The 18086-nt window shown below is 40.0% G+C and overlaps 1 protein-coding gene across 2 annotated transcripts in view; it reads left to right on the top strand.

The window, feature by feature from the left end:
• Window positions 1-18086, top strand: part of Ac76E (adenylate cyclase type 2 Ac76E) — a 943073-nt gene that overhangs the window by 305508 nt on the left and 619479 nt on the right. For both annotated transcript variants that reach the window (XR_014443972.1, XM_083143984.1), the window contains exon 3: window positions 2017-2034. The gene's annotated coding sequence lies outside the window, so the exon portion shown is untranslated. The remainder of the gene's footprint in view (window positions 1-2016; window positions 2035-18086) is intronic.

The raw sequence follows: 18086 nt of genomic DNA, 5'->3' as shown, positions 1-18086 counted from the left end.
TGATTATGGGCTGAAACTGCCAAGGTTGACATTTTATGTTTCTACGATTATTGCTCCAATAAAATGATGTTCAATTGAATGTTGCAACATACTTCTAATAACCTTGGTTGTAACTGCATTTTATTATTTGGCAGAATATGGTTATCCTTTCCGGTAAGTGAGCAGTGATGTACACGTATTTGTTGCACTGTGATACAACATATGTATTATATTTGAGCCTTACATAATAATATACGGAATTATTATTTAGAATTGTAATTGCATAGAGTGGTTTCCTTCCATGTATAGGTTTTAGGTTAACAGTGCTGCGTATTAGCCTCTGAAATACGGGACGTTGTCAATCATATCACTACGAGTGCGGTACGAACGAGCGTGGGAGATTCGTACGAGTATTTTCGAGCGAAGGTGGTCCAATGCAATACTCTAGCACCCACAACTTTCATTTCAATCAATCAATCGTTTCGTAATTCTCTTCTGTTATTCCTCAACGCTCACAATTTCATTCACATATTTTAATTCTGCAATTGTTAGAGATCGAAAAGTACACATTAATAGAGAAGATAAAGTATGATCGTAATAACAGGGAAAATGAAACTATTGTAATGGAAAATCAGAAACACATGTACTACGTTAAACATACTACGTGTGCTAATCTTCTTAAACACCACAACATTCTTCATTGAATGGCCCTATATGTACAGCGCAGCAAGATTTCATGAAACTGTTCCCTTTATACTGCTCTTCTTATCAGAACGTATGCAAATATTGTGGTCCTATAGAACAAAACTGTTGTAGCCCCACCTGTTAGGCAAAACGACAAGCATAATACCACCAGAACTTTTTTGATAGCTGTTCAGGAAGACACCACAGAGAAAATAGCTTTCTCTGCTTCTGAAATTTGAAACCTGGTAGAGTCAGTTTATTTCCGTAACATCTCCAGCTGACTGCGCAAGTCTCCTTAGCGACCCTACCAACTTTGGTTGTTAAAGGTCCAGGGATTTTAAATAAATTCAATTCCGGTTCAGGAGAGAAAATCAGCAAGCGTAAACGGGTTGTGGACCGTAAAGAATCTTCCTATATGCAAAGTATTTCAATCCGGTCCAGGAACCTTTTTTTCCTGATCAATTTAAATACGGTCCAGGAACCTTTTCTTCAATGAAACAATACGGAACTTGGACCGGAATTTGTCGGATCCTGTACCTTTAACAACATTGTTACCGACAACGAAGAGCGTGAGCAAGAAAATTAGCGATTGTTGCTGGGTTGAGATCACGTCAGTCTCTCACTTGTTGATTGGATGCTTGAAGAGTTATGACTCGCATCCAACCTGTAGCTACATAACAGCCAGAGATGTTACGAAAATAATCCCACTCTATCAGCTTCGTGAAATACAGGGGTGGCAAGCCCCAGGAACAATTCAATGAGAACGACGTGTCTTGTTTTTACCTTCGTGAACCAAACCTATTAGGTAAGAACCATGCAGTGAAATCTTCGTTACTTTCAGCAATTATTTCATGTCATTATTGACTGCATTCAATCTGTATTGGCTTTTGAAATAAATTATGCAACTTTTATTTCAATGAGACGTGGATATTTTGCGGGAATTGAATTCCACATCTGCGTATCGGTAATCAACATAAGTGCCAATAAGCTATATTAATGCTTTCACACGTACAAAAGCTTCTCATAATCAACAGGGAGTTTGAAAAACAAGTGAATTTCGAAGTGCTTACAACGTACTTATGTGTAGAGTTACATATATTTTCCTCAAAAATTTTCTGCTAATTGTGAACAATAGTACTACATTTGAGGAAAAAGGAGTTTATTTACATTTACAAAATAGAAGCCAATAGAATAGATAGTGTGTGTATGTGTGAGAGAGAGAGCAATTTAGTATTCTTAAGAGAGACCTCTTCTTTTAATAACATTTAATTGTACAGTATTATTTTTTAAATAATAAACGTTGAAACATTAAACTCAAGTTTTAATACTAAAATTTTCATTTTCTCTTTCCAGGACGGAGTCGCAGGAAAAGTAAGTACTGAAATTTTATACATACATCTTTATTTCAAACAATTATCTGTATTTTCTTTCCAACGTCTGCTAATACATTGTACCTCTAATATAATTTAAATTAACACTGGATATATGCGTTCTTATGTTGCTCTCAAATTGAATCCTGCTTGCCTTTCGGCGTTAAATGTCCTCGTCCTATATTTTTTAAATCACGCATTGGATCGTTCTGGGAATAGATGCAACACAACCTACCAAAGAGTTGCTATAGCAATGGTTGCTAGGTTATGATTTCCCTACTTTCCTCCGTTTTCTTCAGAATCTCTGTCTTTCTGACTTCTCTTTTCTTCCTCTCAAATCCTGTTTTCGTCAATAAAATCTCCTGTCGGACGATTTTCACTCCATTCCAATGTCTTCCTCTTCTACCATGTTTTTCTTGACTTCCTCTTCCTGTTCTTGATGAATTCTCTAGTCTAAATCTTTGTTTCATTCTCATTCCTCCTCATCCTCAAACTTCTGCATTCTTCTCCTATGTAGTCTTTGACGCTCCTCTCTTCTTCCATCTGCTTTTTCTTCGTGTATTCTCTTGACAACTGAAGATCTTGACGGCAGCACCTTATTTCAGGTTCCCGTAAGTTCTTCTCTACAATACTTTCCAATTCCCTCTTCTCCAGACTAACAAACATCTCTGCTTCACCATTTCCTCCGCCTTCCACGTTCTGCTTGCGTTGGTCTCCCTCGGCTCATTTTTTTGCCATTTTTCTTCTTGAACGTTCTAAGAATCACAACTCCACACTTATCTCTAGTTTCTTCTTTTTCTGCTTCATGTTCCTTTAATTTTTCACGCGTTCACATAACTTGTGATCCCTCATTCTACATTTCCTGATACTCTCAAACCGTGTTCTTCTTCTATACTTTTCATTCCTTTATCTCCTTTCATACCCTCAAGACCAGTTGCCACTATACGTTGATTCTTCTGCAAACTGAACAATCAAGCAGTCAACATACAAGCAACTAGTGGTGACTTGTCGACATCCACAGCTTAGCCTCATTCTCTTATACTCTGTCCCAGCGGACTGTGGAGCAAACGAACAAAAACAAGTCCTTTGCGCAAGTAGTGACTCGAGAGGGCTCAACCAATCAAGGCAGGGATTACGTGGAGCCCCCATCTGTTTGCATCAGCGTATGCTCTATCCACTCGCTTCTCCCCTTCTTTACCTTTACGCGAGGCGTTGCTTCACAGTGTTCTGGGACGGATTATAAATATCGGCAATAGCGGTACACAAGAGGTCAGCGGATTGCATAACGTTCAACATATTGAAATTGGATATTACTATCCAATCTCTTATCTGTACAGTGTGGACAAGTATAGAGCGATATTGACACACTCGTGATCTGAACAACGCACATAAACACTTGCAATTATGTTATTCTGTGGTCTGCATTAATGCCATCGATCACACTAATGTGATTGGAATTCAGTATTGCCGAGGGGTACACATATATGTGACAATTTTGCATATAAGCTCTCCGTCATGTATATTGCGACTACATTTCAGTTTACCTGGTCCTTTTGATCGTAGCGTCGTCGCCTAGTAATCAAGGGGTTCCGGGTTCGATACCCGGCACATAGAGGTTCGGATCCCACTTTAAACTGTAGGCCCACTCCCGATTAGCCTTTCTGTGCATAAAGTAGACTTAAAATTCCAAATCAACCAACCAAATGAGCGATGTTAGATAAGAATTGCAAAAATGATAATCGCACTTAACAAATGCCTTCGTAAAGTCTTAACCAACGGGTGCCAATATGCTCAGGGCGGATAAGAAATTTAACGACGTTCTCAGGAACGCTACACAATATTTAACGGCGATTAGAAAATATACAGTCGATCTTCGGTTAACGTTAAATTACGGTCGTCTTTTCTGTATACGTTGGCCCGCATGGGGTTCCGCAGATGTTGAGCGCTCTGGAAGCATCCCAAGCGAAACAAAGATGCTCAGCCGTTGAGGTTGTTCCTGTGATGGCGAATTTACGGCGACGACCTGAGCGGAACTGGGAGTAGGGGACATCCTCGGTTCCCTGGGGAACGGAGAGAGGACTGGTGTCTTCTTCCGCCTCGTTCCTCAGAGGTCGTCCAGGACTCGCGTCCGGGAACAATCTAATTAGGGGAAATGGTTTAGACGGGGATGTCTAATATCTTTCTACTTCTCGATCTCTCTGTTCCAATTCTCTTTGTTTTCCCTACACCCGGTCCTCCTTGCTTTTCTGTTTCGCTGTACATCGTGCTTTTCTCTCTTCGACATCTTTTGTTTTTCTTCATCGCTCTGTTCTCCCTTCAACATTTCTGGCTTTGTTCCTTCTCACTCTCTCCACTTTGTCCCGGGAATCTGTGGAGCAAGGACGCGCATAACGTCACAGAAGGGGAGAAAGCGAGTGAGCGGAGCGAAAGTATGCACTGTTGGCTGGTAGCTGCAGCCGCATTTTCCTCTTCATGCACTTGCTTCCTCTCTCACGTTGTAACCATATTGCTCGCTTGCAGAATCTGAATCAGATTGTTTGCTACTTGTTGGGCGTTTTGGGTGGGGGGAGTTAATACGTCACATCATGTGATCGGGGGGAGGGCAGTCTCGTGTGGATTACATTGGTCATTAGTCGAGCCTATAGAATGCGTTCTTCCTCTCCTTCTTAACATCTCTTTTACAACGAACCCTTTCTCCATCTTTCCCTCTCTCTGCCCATTGTCTTCCTTGCAGTATCTCCACCATTCTCTCTCTCGGTGTCACCGCCGTCACCTTGTAATCAAGGGCTGCCGAGTTCGATTCCGAGATGTTGCAGTGCTGTAGGTACCTCTGTAGATACAGTCCTTCTTATATTATCTGAACGTCTCTTGAAACATCTCGTCTCCATAACTATTGCAACGTCCTCCAGTAGGACACCAGTCGTCACAAAGTTAGTCCGCTGCTACTTTTGTCGGGAACATGAGACTCTTTTATCACTAATCAGGGTTTGCTGGGTAGAAAGAAAACACAACATGGTTTTCAAAGTTAACCGCAGTTTTATGATCACTTATATTTCATAATCACATTTTCCTATCGTATGTGGACCTACAAGCAATGTACTGATTTACTTACGTTTCTTTGCTTTTCTGAAGCGACGTAAAGAACAATTCTATAACATATCAAATCACAATCACTAAACACAAATGCATATGGATTTAACGTTGGACAAGACAAACGTAATTACACGAAAGTTTCTCTGTACTTAATTATTATTTCCGACTATAGCTAGAATGAAACGAAAATAATTACCAATTAAACTATTCGGCTATTCCATTAACCGTTACCAAGTTTTTTGTTGATTTCTCACCTTTACCTGTTTTCTAACTGAGTGTCGTCAGGTGAAAAATTTTCAGGTGGGTTCACTTCCTCTGCTGAGATGAGAAAGTGACGTCAACACGAACAGATTATGACGTATTTATAAACATATATAAAAGTTCCAACCACAATTGTATCAATCTAAGGCCTCCACGATGGCGCAGTGGTAGCGTCGTCGCTTTGTAATTAAGGAATCCCGGGTTCGATACCCGGTGGAGGCACTAGTTGTTCGGATCCCACTTTAAACTGTAGGTCCAGTCCCGATTAGCCTTACTGTGCATAAAGTGGACTTAAAACACCAAATCAATCCAATCCAACTTTGCTACTCTCTTCGGAGATACTTTGCGACTATATCCGGAGAGTTTTGACAAGTTTTGGATCTATTTTGCCAAGAGATCCCATGTACAGGTACATTGTAGAGTGCTTCGGATTCTATTTTAAACTGTAGCTTACCTGATTACGACAAAACTTTGGAACATTTTAGAGAGTTGGAATACTTTGAATTAGCAACGAATACCATTATCCCGATTAGCCTTACTGTGCATAAAGTGGACTTAAAACACCAAATCAATCAATCAATGTATCAATGTAACTATAGGTGTCTGTGACAACTTGCACATTATTTGAGTTAACAAACATTTTTTAACAATCTTAACTTCGTACAAATATAAAACCTTAAACTCTCAGGTTCGTTACACTATATTCTTCTCTCTCTCTATCTCAATACGTTTGTTATACATCGACTTCATATCCCTTTTTCTCTGTTTCACCTTTTATCTCTCTCTCTCTCTCTCTCTTCGTATACATCTCTCTTATCTCTTTCTCTCTTTCCCTATTCTTTGGGTACACATATTTCATTTCTCCATATCTCTTTTATATATTCTTCCCTCTTTTGATATCTCTCTCTCTCTCTCTCTCTCTCTCTCTCTCTCTTTCTTTCTCTCTCTCCATATACATTTCTCTTATCCTTCTCTATCCCTTTCTCCATTGCTTGTATATATCTTTTCATCTCTCTATAATCTTTTCTCTCTTCATCTTTTGAGTATATCTCTTTTTATCACTTGTCATCACTTTTATTCTCTACCCTTATTTCTTCCTTTTTGTCTTATGTCTCTTTCTCAATCTGTGTTTCTCTTACATCACCCTTTTCTCTCCATCCCTTCTGCTTCTCCCTCTACGCATATACACCTATCTCCTCCCTCCCTTTCTACATCTATTGAATATATTTTTCATACCTCGATATCTCTTTTATCTTCCTCTCTCCCCCTTTTCAATCTCTTGAGTATGTTCTTTTCATATCTGCATAGCTCTTTTATTTCTCCTTCTCTCTCTCTGCAGCTTTTATTAGAGATGCAAGAACTTTCACGAGACGCTCTAGCAAACAGGCAGATAGCGATGCTGGGGGTAAACACGTGGAAAAGGAGCAGATTCGAATAGAGAATTCTCTCAGCTTTCCCAGTCGCTCGCCTCTGTGTCAAGTATAACACAGTTTACGGACGCAAAGAGCAATAAGATTGCCGCAGATATTTTTGTCACCAAGTTTCGACGTTTCTCCATTTGAATTTTGAGAAGAAAAGCAGTGCTTCTTAACTAACTCCATCTATTTCCACAATCACTGTTCTATCTTTGTAAACATGTTTTAGAACAGTACAGAAAATGGTGTTCAATCCAACGTCGTACACAACACTCGCTGTACCGACCAAATTTGGCACTCCACACATCAGCATGGCTCCAAACTGACATTGCTCACTGCCTGATAGCACATGCACGGTATTATCACCTTTTCCTGACAGTGTTGCCACTACTTTATTTACAACCCACGTATATGTCACTCAATGTAGAGTATAGAATCACAAATATTTGGATATATGGTAGAAGATATTGCACAATAGGGTGGACCGAATATACAGGGTGTTTTTCGGTGCCCTTGAATCAAACTGGTAAGGAACCCTGGTCCTGACATGCGTCATTCGAAAGTTATAAACCAAAACCAGTTGCGACTGCATATAACATTGGAACAGGAGAACTGAAAGATAAGGCTTGTAGATTTAGTACGTACATAACTGCAATGTATCTAGCACTCTATGACGAAAACATTACAGTAGTTGCTCGATCAAATTTCAGCCCCCTTCCTGGCAAGAATCCTTGCTGCCTATGATATGGTCAGAACGACTCTAAGGTGTCGTGTTTGATGTGTGCCTCGATGAGTGTCAACAACCTCAGTTACTATGTAAAAGCTGCAGGGTTAACATCGTTCTCCCGTCACAACGTTGCCAAGCGTACGTCTGTTTTTGTCAGTTGCTTTTATTAGCTTGTTTGTACAGTCACGGACCCTTCTGAGTTGTAATGAATACATTGACTTTATATGGAATAGTTTCAACCCAGCAGTGTCCGTGGCTGTACAATTTTTTGTGCATTAATTTTGTGAGATGAGGAGACAGGTGAGTGGAGAAGGTTACATAATTTAGAACTACATAATTTGTATTCATGTCCAGATATCATTAGAATAATTAAATCAAGAAGACTTAGGTGGGCAGGCCATGTGGCACAAATGTGAGAGGAAAGAGGAGTTTACAGGTTTCTTGTTGGGAAACCTGATGGTAAGAGACCTGTAGGGAGGCCAAGACGAAGATGGAGGGACGACGTTGAGATGGACCTAAAGGAAATCGGTAGGGATGGAAAAGAGTATATAGATCTTGCTCAAGATAGGGACAGATGGAAGGCCTGTGTTGCTGTAGCCATGAACCTTCGGGTTTAAGAAGGCTACAGAGTTAGTTAGTTAGTTAGTTAGTTAATTTTGTGTGCTTTGTGTACTATTGTACAACGCTGCTGCTCAACTCTCCCCTTTTACAGTACGTTTGGCAACATGCGTTCTAACCGGTGCTCATTTGTTTCGTCCCTCCAACAGCGGTTGGTACCTTTTGACACGAAAATGCCCGATGCCAGTCGAAGAGAATTCAACTGATCGCTGATTCGTTGTTTCCCAGCCGCCAGATGGAAATGCGAACACTATAGATGTTGCTACATCGTAGTCCCATTGTTGAAACTATTGTTGCGTCAGGCTAACACAAGAGAATATGTCTCCTTGTCAGAGAAGATCTCTTTCCGAATTGCACCCAAACTTTTCGAACTTCAACGTACCCCCCCCCCCCCCGCTACAACCTGCGCCCTCTGTACTCTACCACATCAAGGCAATGCCAATGCGGACCATCATTCATCATTCATATCGCAGTGGACAGCGTCGAAGCTGCTTTTCCTGTTGGTCGCTTTGAGTTTCATCCCGAAATGACCATTCCTCCATTTTTTTTACGAAAACAAAATGGTCGATACTTCATCAGTCTGAAACTCGTTAATCATGTCAATGCGACTTTAATTTACATAAAGGAATTTCCAATACTGCGAATGTCACGTTAATGGCATACAAGACATATAATTCCGACCCCATGTCCTACTTGTCCGACTGCAAATGTAGATTCCACACGAAAATACCGCGCTGCCATGAAAAATTTACCATGCAGGCTCTTTGGTTAGTGACAGTTTAAATAATGGAGTGTTGACCTTTAGGTATCAATGAATCCCTGGGGGGTTGTTCAAAAAGGTAAGAGACATGACCGGACGCAATTTCCACCTGCCTCTTTCCTTGACTACAAATTCAGTATACTACTGTAATTACAAAAGCCATGAGACATTATGATGATATGTTACATAATTTCGAATGCATAATTTGTATTCAAGTACAGGCATTATTAGAATAATTAAATCAAGAAGATTGAGGTGGGCAGGCCATGTGGCACGAATAGAAGAGGAAAGAGGAGTGTACAGGATTCTTGATCGATCGATTGATTGAGTTGCTATATTCTACTTTGCTTTTTATGCCACTTTTGGCTAATTTTCGAAGATAGGGATGAGTGATAGATAATATGATTAAATTGATGAATCGATACTCACAAATACACATGCCTAGGCCAGGATTCGAACCCGGAACCCCTGGCGTTGTAGCGCGATGTTATACAGGATTCTTCTTGGGAAACATGATGGTAAGAGACCTGTAGGAAGACATAGATGGGGGGGATAACGTTGAGATGGACCTAAAGGAAACTGGTAAGGATGGAAAAGATTGGATTGAACTTGCCCAGTATAGGGACAGATGGAAGGCCTGTGTTGCTGCAGCCATGAACCTTCGGGCTTAAGAAGGCTAGAGAGCTAGTTAGTTCATGAGACTTCATGGACGTTTAAGTTCAGGTGGATGGCCAGTGTCATGAGTCTCAATTATCGCACACCGTATTGAACACCGTCGTCTACTGACGTCATCGCGGAATGCCTTCGTTGTTAGGTTAGGTCTGATAGGTTTAGCTTTCTTAGCATACATATACTGCGGTTTTCGGGTATTGACCAAAAAGGCATTATTTATGCGAAGAGCCCTAAACGTACCCTAACAACGAGAAAATGGGCTTCGTCGGTGGCGTAATGGTATCGTCGCCGTCTTGTAACCAAGAGGTCCCAGGTTCCATACCCGGTGGAGGCCCATAGTGGTTCGGATCCCACTTTAAACTGTAGGCCCAGTCCCGATTAGCCCTTATGTATATAAAGTGACTAAACAACTCAACTACAAGTATACTCAATCCCGGGTATATTTGGAGCAAGGCCGCTCTTAACTCCAGAGATGTGGAGGAAGCGAGTGTGCGGAGCGATGCAGTACACGCTGCTGAAGCCGCTGTTAGCTGCAGTCCATTTCCCCCCTCCACGCAATACAGTTCCCTCTCACGTGTTTATTGGTCGAGCCCTCTTGAGACTATTTGCACAGAGACTTGCTGTCGTTCGCTCGCTCCAGAGATTTCCGGGACATAGTATAGCAACGAGAACATTTATCGTGACGTCAGTAGAAGACGGTGTCCAATATGGTGTCAGATAAGCGAGACTCGAAGAGTCGAGGCTAAAGACGGGATGGGGTAGTTTGGTCGTCATCCCGGGCGTTGAATTTCTGGAGCAAACGAACGAAAACAAGTTTCTGCGCAACTAGTGACTCGAGAAGGATCGACCAATTCACGCGTAAGGAGGAACTAAGCGCATGAAAAGGAAAATGCAGCTGCAGCTACCAGCTACGCTTACTGCTTCGATCCGCCTACTCACTCTCTCCCCATCTCTACCACTATGCGCGGCCTTGCAGAGTATAATGAGCTCCCTACGAAAGCATGTGCGTATCCGAATTGATATTTACACCTGTTGAATTATTATATTTGGCGGTTTCCATAGAAACAGATTTAGTAAAAAAGTTCTTACTGACTCCATTTGTAAAGAGGATGTTTCATGAAGGGCCACATTATACTAAAAACAATTATTATCTATACAGTATATTTGTTGGTTATGATGTGAAGTATGAGGTGCCAGGTATCTGGCTAATAAAATATGCAGGACCATTTTGAAACTGAAACTGTAAAAAAAAAAACTGAAATATTTTTTCTGTTTTAGTAAAATGATCATTAGGGAAGGGATTTTAAGGTGCGAAATTATGGTCAGGAAAGGGAAAAAAAGATTCTGAAGATGTTTTCAAAAAGGTACTGATAATTTGTGTTTCAAATGGGTTTAGTTCCTTTGGTACACCCTGTATAAGTGCGAGCCGATTTGTGAAGAATTCTGCGCGATTTATAAAGTGAAAACAGAATCGTTTTTACTACATGTTTACTGAAGCAAGCAATATCACATTGTCTTGCAGAGAGAGCAGTGGCGTCGCTAGACCATCTGCTTTTGGGGGGGCTGCAACCAGATACATGACTTACTACTATTGTAAATATTTTTAATGTTTGAAAATAGCAAAGTGATTAATAAGACAATAATATATAACAATCATAAGGAATTAAAACTAACATAGACTTACTGCATTAATTTTTACGAAAACAGATGGATATTCTTGTCCTGTTTTTCTAATGCTGGTGAACTATGTCTTTATGTATCAGCTGTACTCTGAGGTTCGAATTTCTTGCAAAATTATCAATAACACAATACACACACAATTCATGACACTCTTCCTTTTCTATGGCGAGTATTGCAAGTGAGGAAAGTCTGTCTTGGCCCATGCTATTACGCAAAAATGTCTTGATTCTCTCCAAACAGCTAAAACTCCTCTCACACGATGCTGATGTCACAGGAATTGTCACTTCAATTTCCAACATTCTGCATAAGTTCGGAAACATGTCTTTTGGAATGGCGTGCATTAAATGTACTATGGATGTGATGGTGTATGTCAAGTTCTTTAGGTAATTTTTTGCAACCACGATTTCAGCGATCGGCACTTGTAATTGAAAATAGTCACTAAAACCACTCAAGAATTGAGGGTTCAAAAACAAGTCAAAATTTGTTGTAAGTAAAGAAGGTGACATATGCTGAATTCCAACCAGAACACTGGAAGTTGCTTTATCTTTGAAACGACTTTCCAGCTCATTTATCATTCGATCAATGATAGTGTAAAAAAGTCCGCAGAATTCAGGTTTATTGCTATCAGTTTTGTGCCCCAGGGTTTCGTTTACAACGTGGTCTTTCAGTGATGATGGTAATGTGTGAACACGTTTGTGAACTTTTGAATAATATTCAGCACTTGTTTCATTGAGAGTTACCTTCTGTTTCGCAAATGACTCTGCCTCTTTGTATACAGAGTTAAAATATTCTTCATTTCGCATACGCGTAAAGTGTCAAGCACTGCATTAACACCTGCAATTGCCTCCACAATATCAAGGCTTGGTGACTGCAACTTGTTATTGAGAATTTCTGTTATGGACAGAAGCTCAATGAAAATAAAGAGAGACGTCATGGTTGAGAATTTTCTCAAAAATTCATAAAGGCCTAGGGGCTGGACATTTATCTACTGAATCTGATTGTTTCCTCAGATATTTCAAAAGAGCATCATAAGTTTTTCTAACCGCAAGTAGAGACCTTATTTGGCAAGCCCATCTAGTGCTACTTAGATTTTTTAGTTCTGCACGAACATTTACTTCGAATAATAAATTTGTCCATTGTTGTACGAACAACAGTAAATGTTCGTAACACAAAACGCACCACTACCGTTTCCTCGCGTAGCAACCGTTGTGAAAATAGAACAAATGACGGCGATCGTTTGCACTTTTACCAGCTAAAGACATGACGTGTCAGATGTAAGATCGTGGTTTAAAAAAGACTATGTCACAACGAAACGATTCTTTCCCAGAATATGTATCTAGAGGTATGTTCTTGCATTAACAATTTTTCAAATATGTTTTCTCGAAATACTGTATGTAATAATAGCTAAAAATTTTGGGGGCTTATCGAGGGATTGGGGGGCTGAAGCTCCCCTAAAATGGCCTAGCGACGCCACTGAGAGAGAGAGAGAGAGCAAATGAAACGAAATTCCTTAGTTTTTTAACACTGATATTATTTTCGTTATTTTAATCGTACTTTCTGAGTTTTTATTTTTTGGGGACACTTTAGGGAGTGCTCAGATACCCCTGCCCCCCTTCCCCCCGTCTGTAAGCCTATGTACTTAATTGTAGACACGATTCCAGAATCGTGATTTTTATATTTCGTCTGACGTTTAAGTATCTTGCTTATGAATTTCAAAACATTGTACTTCAATTGTATAATTGATGTCTACCGGAAGAGAGCACAATATAATCCAGGTAAAAGGGGGAAGTTTTCTTAATATTATATTATAATAATATATATGTATATCTATTATTTATAAAAAAAATAAGACTAATGTCAAGTCCGCAAATAACTAGCACGTAGATTTTAAGAATATAAAGAACACTACAATTGCATACATTCACAATTTACTGGTTATTTTGCATAAAAAATTAATTCATTATTTCTGATGGATTGTTATGTACACCTCACTATATTGAAAGTAAATAAAATATATCTATGAACTCAGCCATCTCCGTGTGTTGACGAAATCTATATGATTTCAAGCATATGCTCGATTGTTTTAATTTCACATATTTGTGCATGCAAACGTAACCTCTCATACTCAGATACACAATAGACTGACGTGATCATGTAAAATTCTGCGCGATTATCCATATGCTGCTATGAGAATGTTAGAAATTATAACTTTAAAATTACCCCACTGCCGGCTACTAATAAATTTTAAGAAATAATAATTTGAGCTCGGATGTCCATGCCCTGGCCTCAAAATTTCAAGAATGTGCATATATGTATTTATGACTTAAAGAAACATGACATATTGTTAACCTTCTAAAAACGTTAAGGAATGTATAATAATATAACAACCCGTGGCGCACGGCGTAACCAAGGGCGTGCCTCACTCCTCCCCTTCCGAGGTGGGAGATCATTCAACCAGTTACGGGGTGACGTGTGGTCAGCACGACGAACACCCGATGATTGTTGTAAGTTTCCGTGATCGGGTTACGCTACTCATTCGTAGCTCCCCAAATTTCGTCACGATGGTGAGTGGTCCCATACACAGGCCGAAATCTCAAGAGAAAAGTTCTTAACGCTTCCCCTCGGAGACTCGAACCTGTGTGCGTCTCTTAGCCGGAGCCCACCGCTCGGCCGCGGTGCGGGACTAAATACGTAAAATATCAACATATATTTTTAGAGTAAAAACGTTAAAATGAAGATGTCTTTAACATTGTGCATTACTGTTTTTATGAAAAATATTTTGGTAAAACATATTTTATAAAACACAAAATTTGTCCCAAAATATGCTATCGTACCATGTTGGGACGAAAATAAGTTGGTAAAAAATGTACTTTATGTGACCAAAGAAACCAGCGTGTTTCTATTCCTGAAACCTAAAAGCGTGTTGAAATGAACTTAATGCGTGGAAAATATGACGTCATAAAGTATTAAGGCCCTAATATTAATAATAATATCAGGTAGAGGTAAAAAAAAGGTAAAGTGTTCCCCTGTGCATAGCACCACGCCATGAAGGCGTATAGGGGGTGTGGGGGTAACGCCCCACACTTTCTTGATCCGGTCGTGAGTGGGGGTGATGTGATCAGCATCACGCCCCTGACCGCCTTTACCCCCCAGGGTTTCCCCCAGGTACCCATGTTATTCGACGCTGGGTGGGCGCCGGGGCCGCTTTCACCGTTAGAAAAGTTCCCGGATTTGAACCGGCCGGGGATCGAACCCGGGACCTTGAGCATGGTAGTCAGACGCGTTACCGACTGAGCCAGGTAGAGTAAGATACATAAGTATTACCAAGCAAATGGTCATCAGCACGTTTACTACCTTTGTTTCATACAATGAGATCTTTAAAAACCGATTCAAAACATCATGCAATCTGCTTACAACCTCTGTACCAAAAGACGTAAAAATGCAGCCCTTAAAAATACATAGGATGAAGACAAAAACCAACGAAAATAGTCATGGACAATTTGCTGAGCAATACTTATGGATCCCGCTGTACAAGCAATCTTTGGAGTGAAATTCGGACCTTCATATATTTTCATAAAATTGTTGTTTGTTATATTTATTGGTAGCGTTGTGTAGTTCGTGAATTTGCTGATTTGAATTAATTTCGAAAAAAACATGTTCTCATTTGCGAATCAGGGACGAATTTGACAGTAATAAATAACAGACCGAAAAGATAAACACTAAAATCTTGAAGGTGCAGGCAAGTGAGTGTCGTCAGCGAATCAGTCACGAAAGATAAATGTTCCTCATTGTGGAACTTGTTCGTGCGAAAATTTAGCTACCGTCAGCTCGGTATGTTCCCGAATTTTCCACTGCGGAGAACTCAAGAAGCCGTGGAAACTAAGGCACTATTTCACTTCCAGAGTCTCCAAGTGAAACCTGCCCTTGTATTTCCAACGGGGCGAGATGACGGAACAGGTTGCGGAGTTGAAATATGTATGGCGTTTGCGAACGAAGATGGTTGATCTCTGCAAAATCCCTAACTGAATTCTCAGTTCGTTATTGCGTTTTCCTTCCTGCCTCCCTCCCCACCTTTTCCTCTTCCTTCGTCTTGATTGTCCTCCTTTCCCAGCGAATTAGAGTACGAGATGATGTATTTTCTCCAAGAAACATTAATTTTCTTTCCCCTCTGTTTATGAATATGAAATGATGTACGGGTTGTTGCTTCCCTCCTTGGAGCGAGGCAGAGTCTCTCTGCTGGAAAAGTACATGCCTGTATTCTGCATTGCCTCCCACGGCTGAGTGCGCGCAGTTTTGTAATTTATACGAGGGCTGTTGAATAAGTAAGGCGACAAGATCTCGCATTCGCACGACAGGTCTTGCTACCTCACTTACCGAACTGTCCTCGCACATATATACAAGGCGAATCTGTAATTTTGTAACATATTTGCTTAATAGGAAGGGGAACAAATGCCCTTCGCTCTACGCTCCCCCAAAATGACTAGATAAAAAATAATTTATAAACACAAATGGGCATTTTTCTAAAGTGTTTAGTGGTACTATTACTGTCACTGTGTCAACTTCTATACATTCATATTTGATGGCGCAAGTACAATGAAACCCCATTTCTTCATTATTCGGTTTTGCATTCAGATATTCATTTAATTCTCTGGTTCTGCTAACAAACGAGATAGAGGTTGCGCAGGAAATTGACAATTTAAGTAATGTTTTCATTAATTTTCATTTTGTTTTTCATATTTCGGATATTATATAATATAAGGGCCCATATCTCTTCTTTGTTCTGCTGTGTTTTAATATTTTTAATTTTATGTAAATTCAAATTTATGCTTGTCCTCATTTTATTATATATTCACCATCCTTTACGGAAATATTGAACATTATATAGCCACTTTTGTCCTTACTAAATTGCTGTTTTTGTAATTTGATTTTACTTATTGTGGACCTCCCAGATGGCGTAGTGGTAACATCATCGTCTTAAAGTGTTTGGAAGTAACTAGTTACAAGTAACAGTTACTTTTGACGAATTATAACTGTAACTAATTACTTTTAAACTCAAGTAACTATAGAGGAAAAGGTCTAAATATGCCCCCCCCCCCCTTTATGTTGTCATTTTCAGAGGGAAAAATTAATATATCAAGCACCTGCCTTTAAAATGCATATCTATGAAATATATACTTAAATGTAATAGCATCACAAAGTGTAGAAGGTCTCTATTTTTTTTAAAAAAAAATGGTAAAATGATGTATTTTAAAATTGTGGTCTAAATATGGGCTACTAGTGGTAATATCACAAAAAGCAATTACAACTTTTAAAAAACAAGTCATTTATCGCGAAATCATTATAAACGTTATATTTATGAATAATCTGTTATTTTGAAAATGCGATCTCAACATTACACCTCATGTCCTAGCCAATATTTAGACCATCACGCTATTTTTCTTCTTTAATTTATTTTCGCTCTCTGTGGTACATATTTCACAAACATATCATGGCATTATAAAAGCCCACATTTGTTTTACGTACCGCTAATATCATAACCTATACAAAGCAGATGAGAATTCAGAAAACGCTGAGTTAAAACATACCTGCAAAAAGTTTTCGGAAGTCGCTATTCTATAACAGCGTCCAAGGCCGAAACTAACCACCACTTTCTCTTGCGAATTGGCGCCGCAACCTTTGTCCTTGACAGATAACCAGTTCCCATAGCCTCTGCCAGGCTGCAGCACCCGGGAGCGCTGATAACTCCAAAACCCATATTTAAACCTTCGCCCATATTTAGACCTCCTCCTCTAACTGTACGAGTTACTTTCTTGCAATAGAAGTAACGTTTCAACAGTTGCTTGCACAGTTACTTTACGACTTAAATTGCTAACTTGAATATTTTTAACGTTGAAGAAGAGCTAAATTTGCTATTCTAAAGATTTTCGTCCAATCACCTAAGGCAAAATTTCAAATCTGACTGAAAGCATAGACCCCAACTATCTGCTTGACTCCCCTGTTGCTCAAAGAGAAGCGGGGAAGCGCATTTAATCCTTCCTGGAGTTAAATGTTTGGTCTTGACAAAAATTTCCAGATTTCAACGTTCCTCATGCTGAGATTGGAATCTACTTCAGGAAGTCGCATTGGGGGGTTACGAACAGGTCAATTCGGTTTATAGCTTCAGACAACGAGTCCTTTTATTTGATCTGCGATAGCGATAAAGAATGCAAGTATACTCTGTCCCAGCTAACTGTAGAGCAGGCAAACGAAATCAAGTCTCTGCGCAAGTAGTGACGCGAGACGGCTCAACCAATGAACACGTGAGAGGAACGGAATTGCGTGGAGTGGGGGAAAGCGACTGCCTTCCCATCAGCGTGTACTGCTTCTCTCTGGCCAATAGATTTCCCTTGCTTCTCTGACGTTATGCGCCGCCTTGCTCCACAGTTTGCTGGGACAGAGTATAATTCGTTGCCAATTTTCTTCTGCACTGGTAAATGGCTACTGCTTGCAAACCAAGATCCGCGAATGAACATATCAACACCTACAGGTATGTCAACATGGATCTTAAATAGTCTTTTAATTATTTCGATTTTTTTTAAAGTTATGTTGTTGGCCTATGCGCGGCGTATGCTTGCTTGTAGACTGAAGGTGCTGTGTCGCTTCCATCTAAAATCTCCCTTGACGGAGCGTTCATACGGAAGAGACAGGCAACAAGCGACATGGAAGTTTCACGCCGAAACGACACGCGACGCTTCAGTCAATCTGCATGCACTCACCGCGCGAATAATAAACTGAGGCAAGATGGTACTCAGTCTGAGCGTCACGCTTCAGTTCGAAAGGTTTCATGT

Source organism: Lepisma saccharinum, chromosome 22 (genome assembly GCF_977018435.1).
Source record: "Lepisma saccharinum chromosome 22, izLepSacc3.1, whole genome shotgun sequence".
NCBI classification, from domain to species: Eukaryota; Metazoa; Arthropoda; class Insecta; order Zygentoma; family Lepismatidae; genus Lepisma; species Lepisma saccharinum.
The sequence above is the reverse complement of the archived record's forward strand: the minus strand, read 5'-3'. Positions and strand labels throughout refer to the sequence as shown.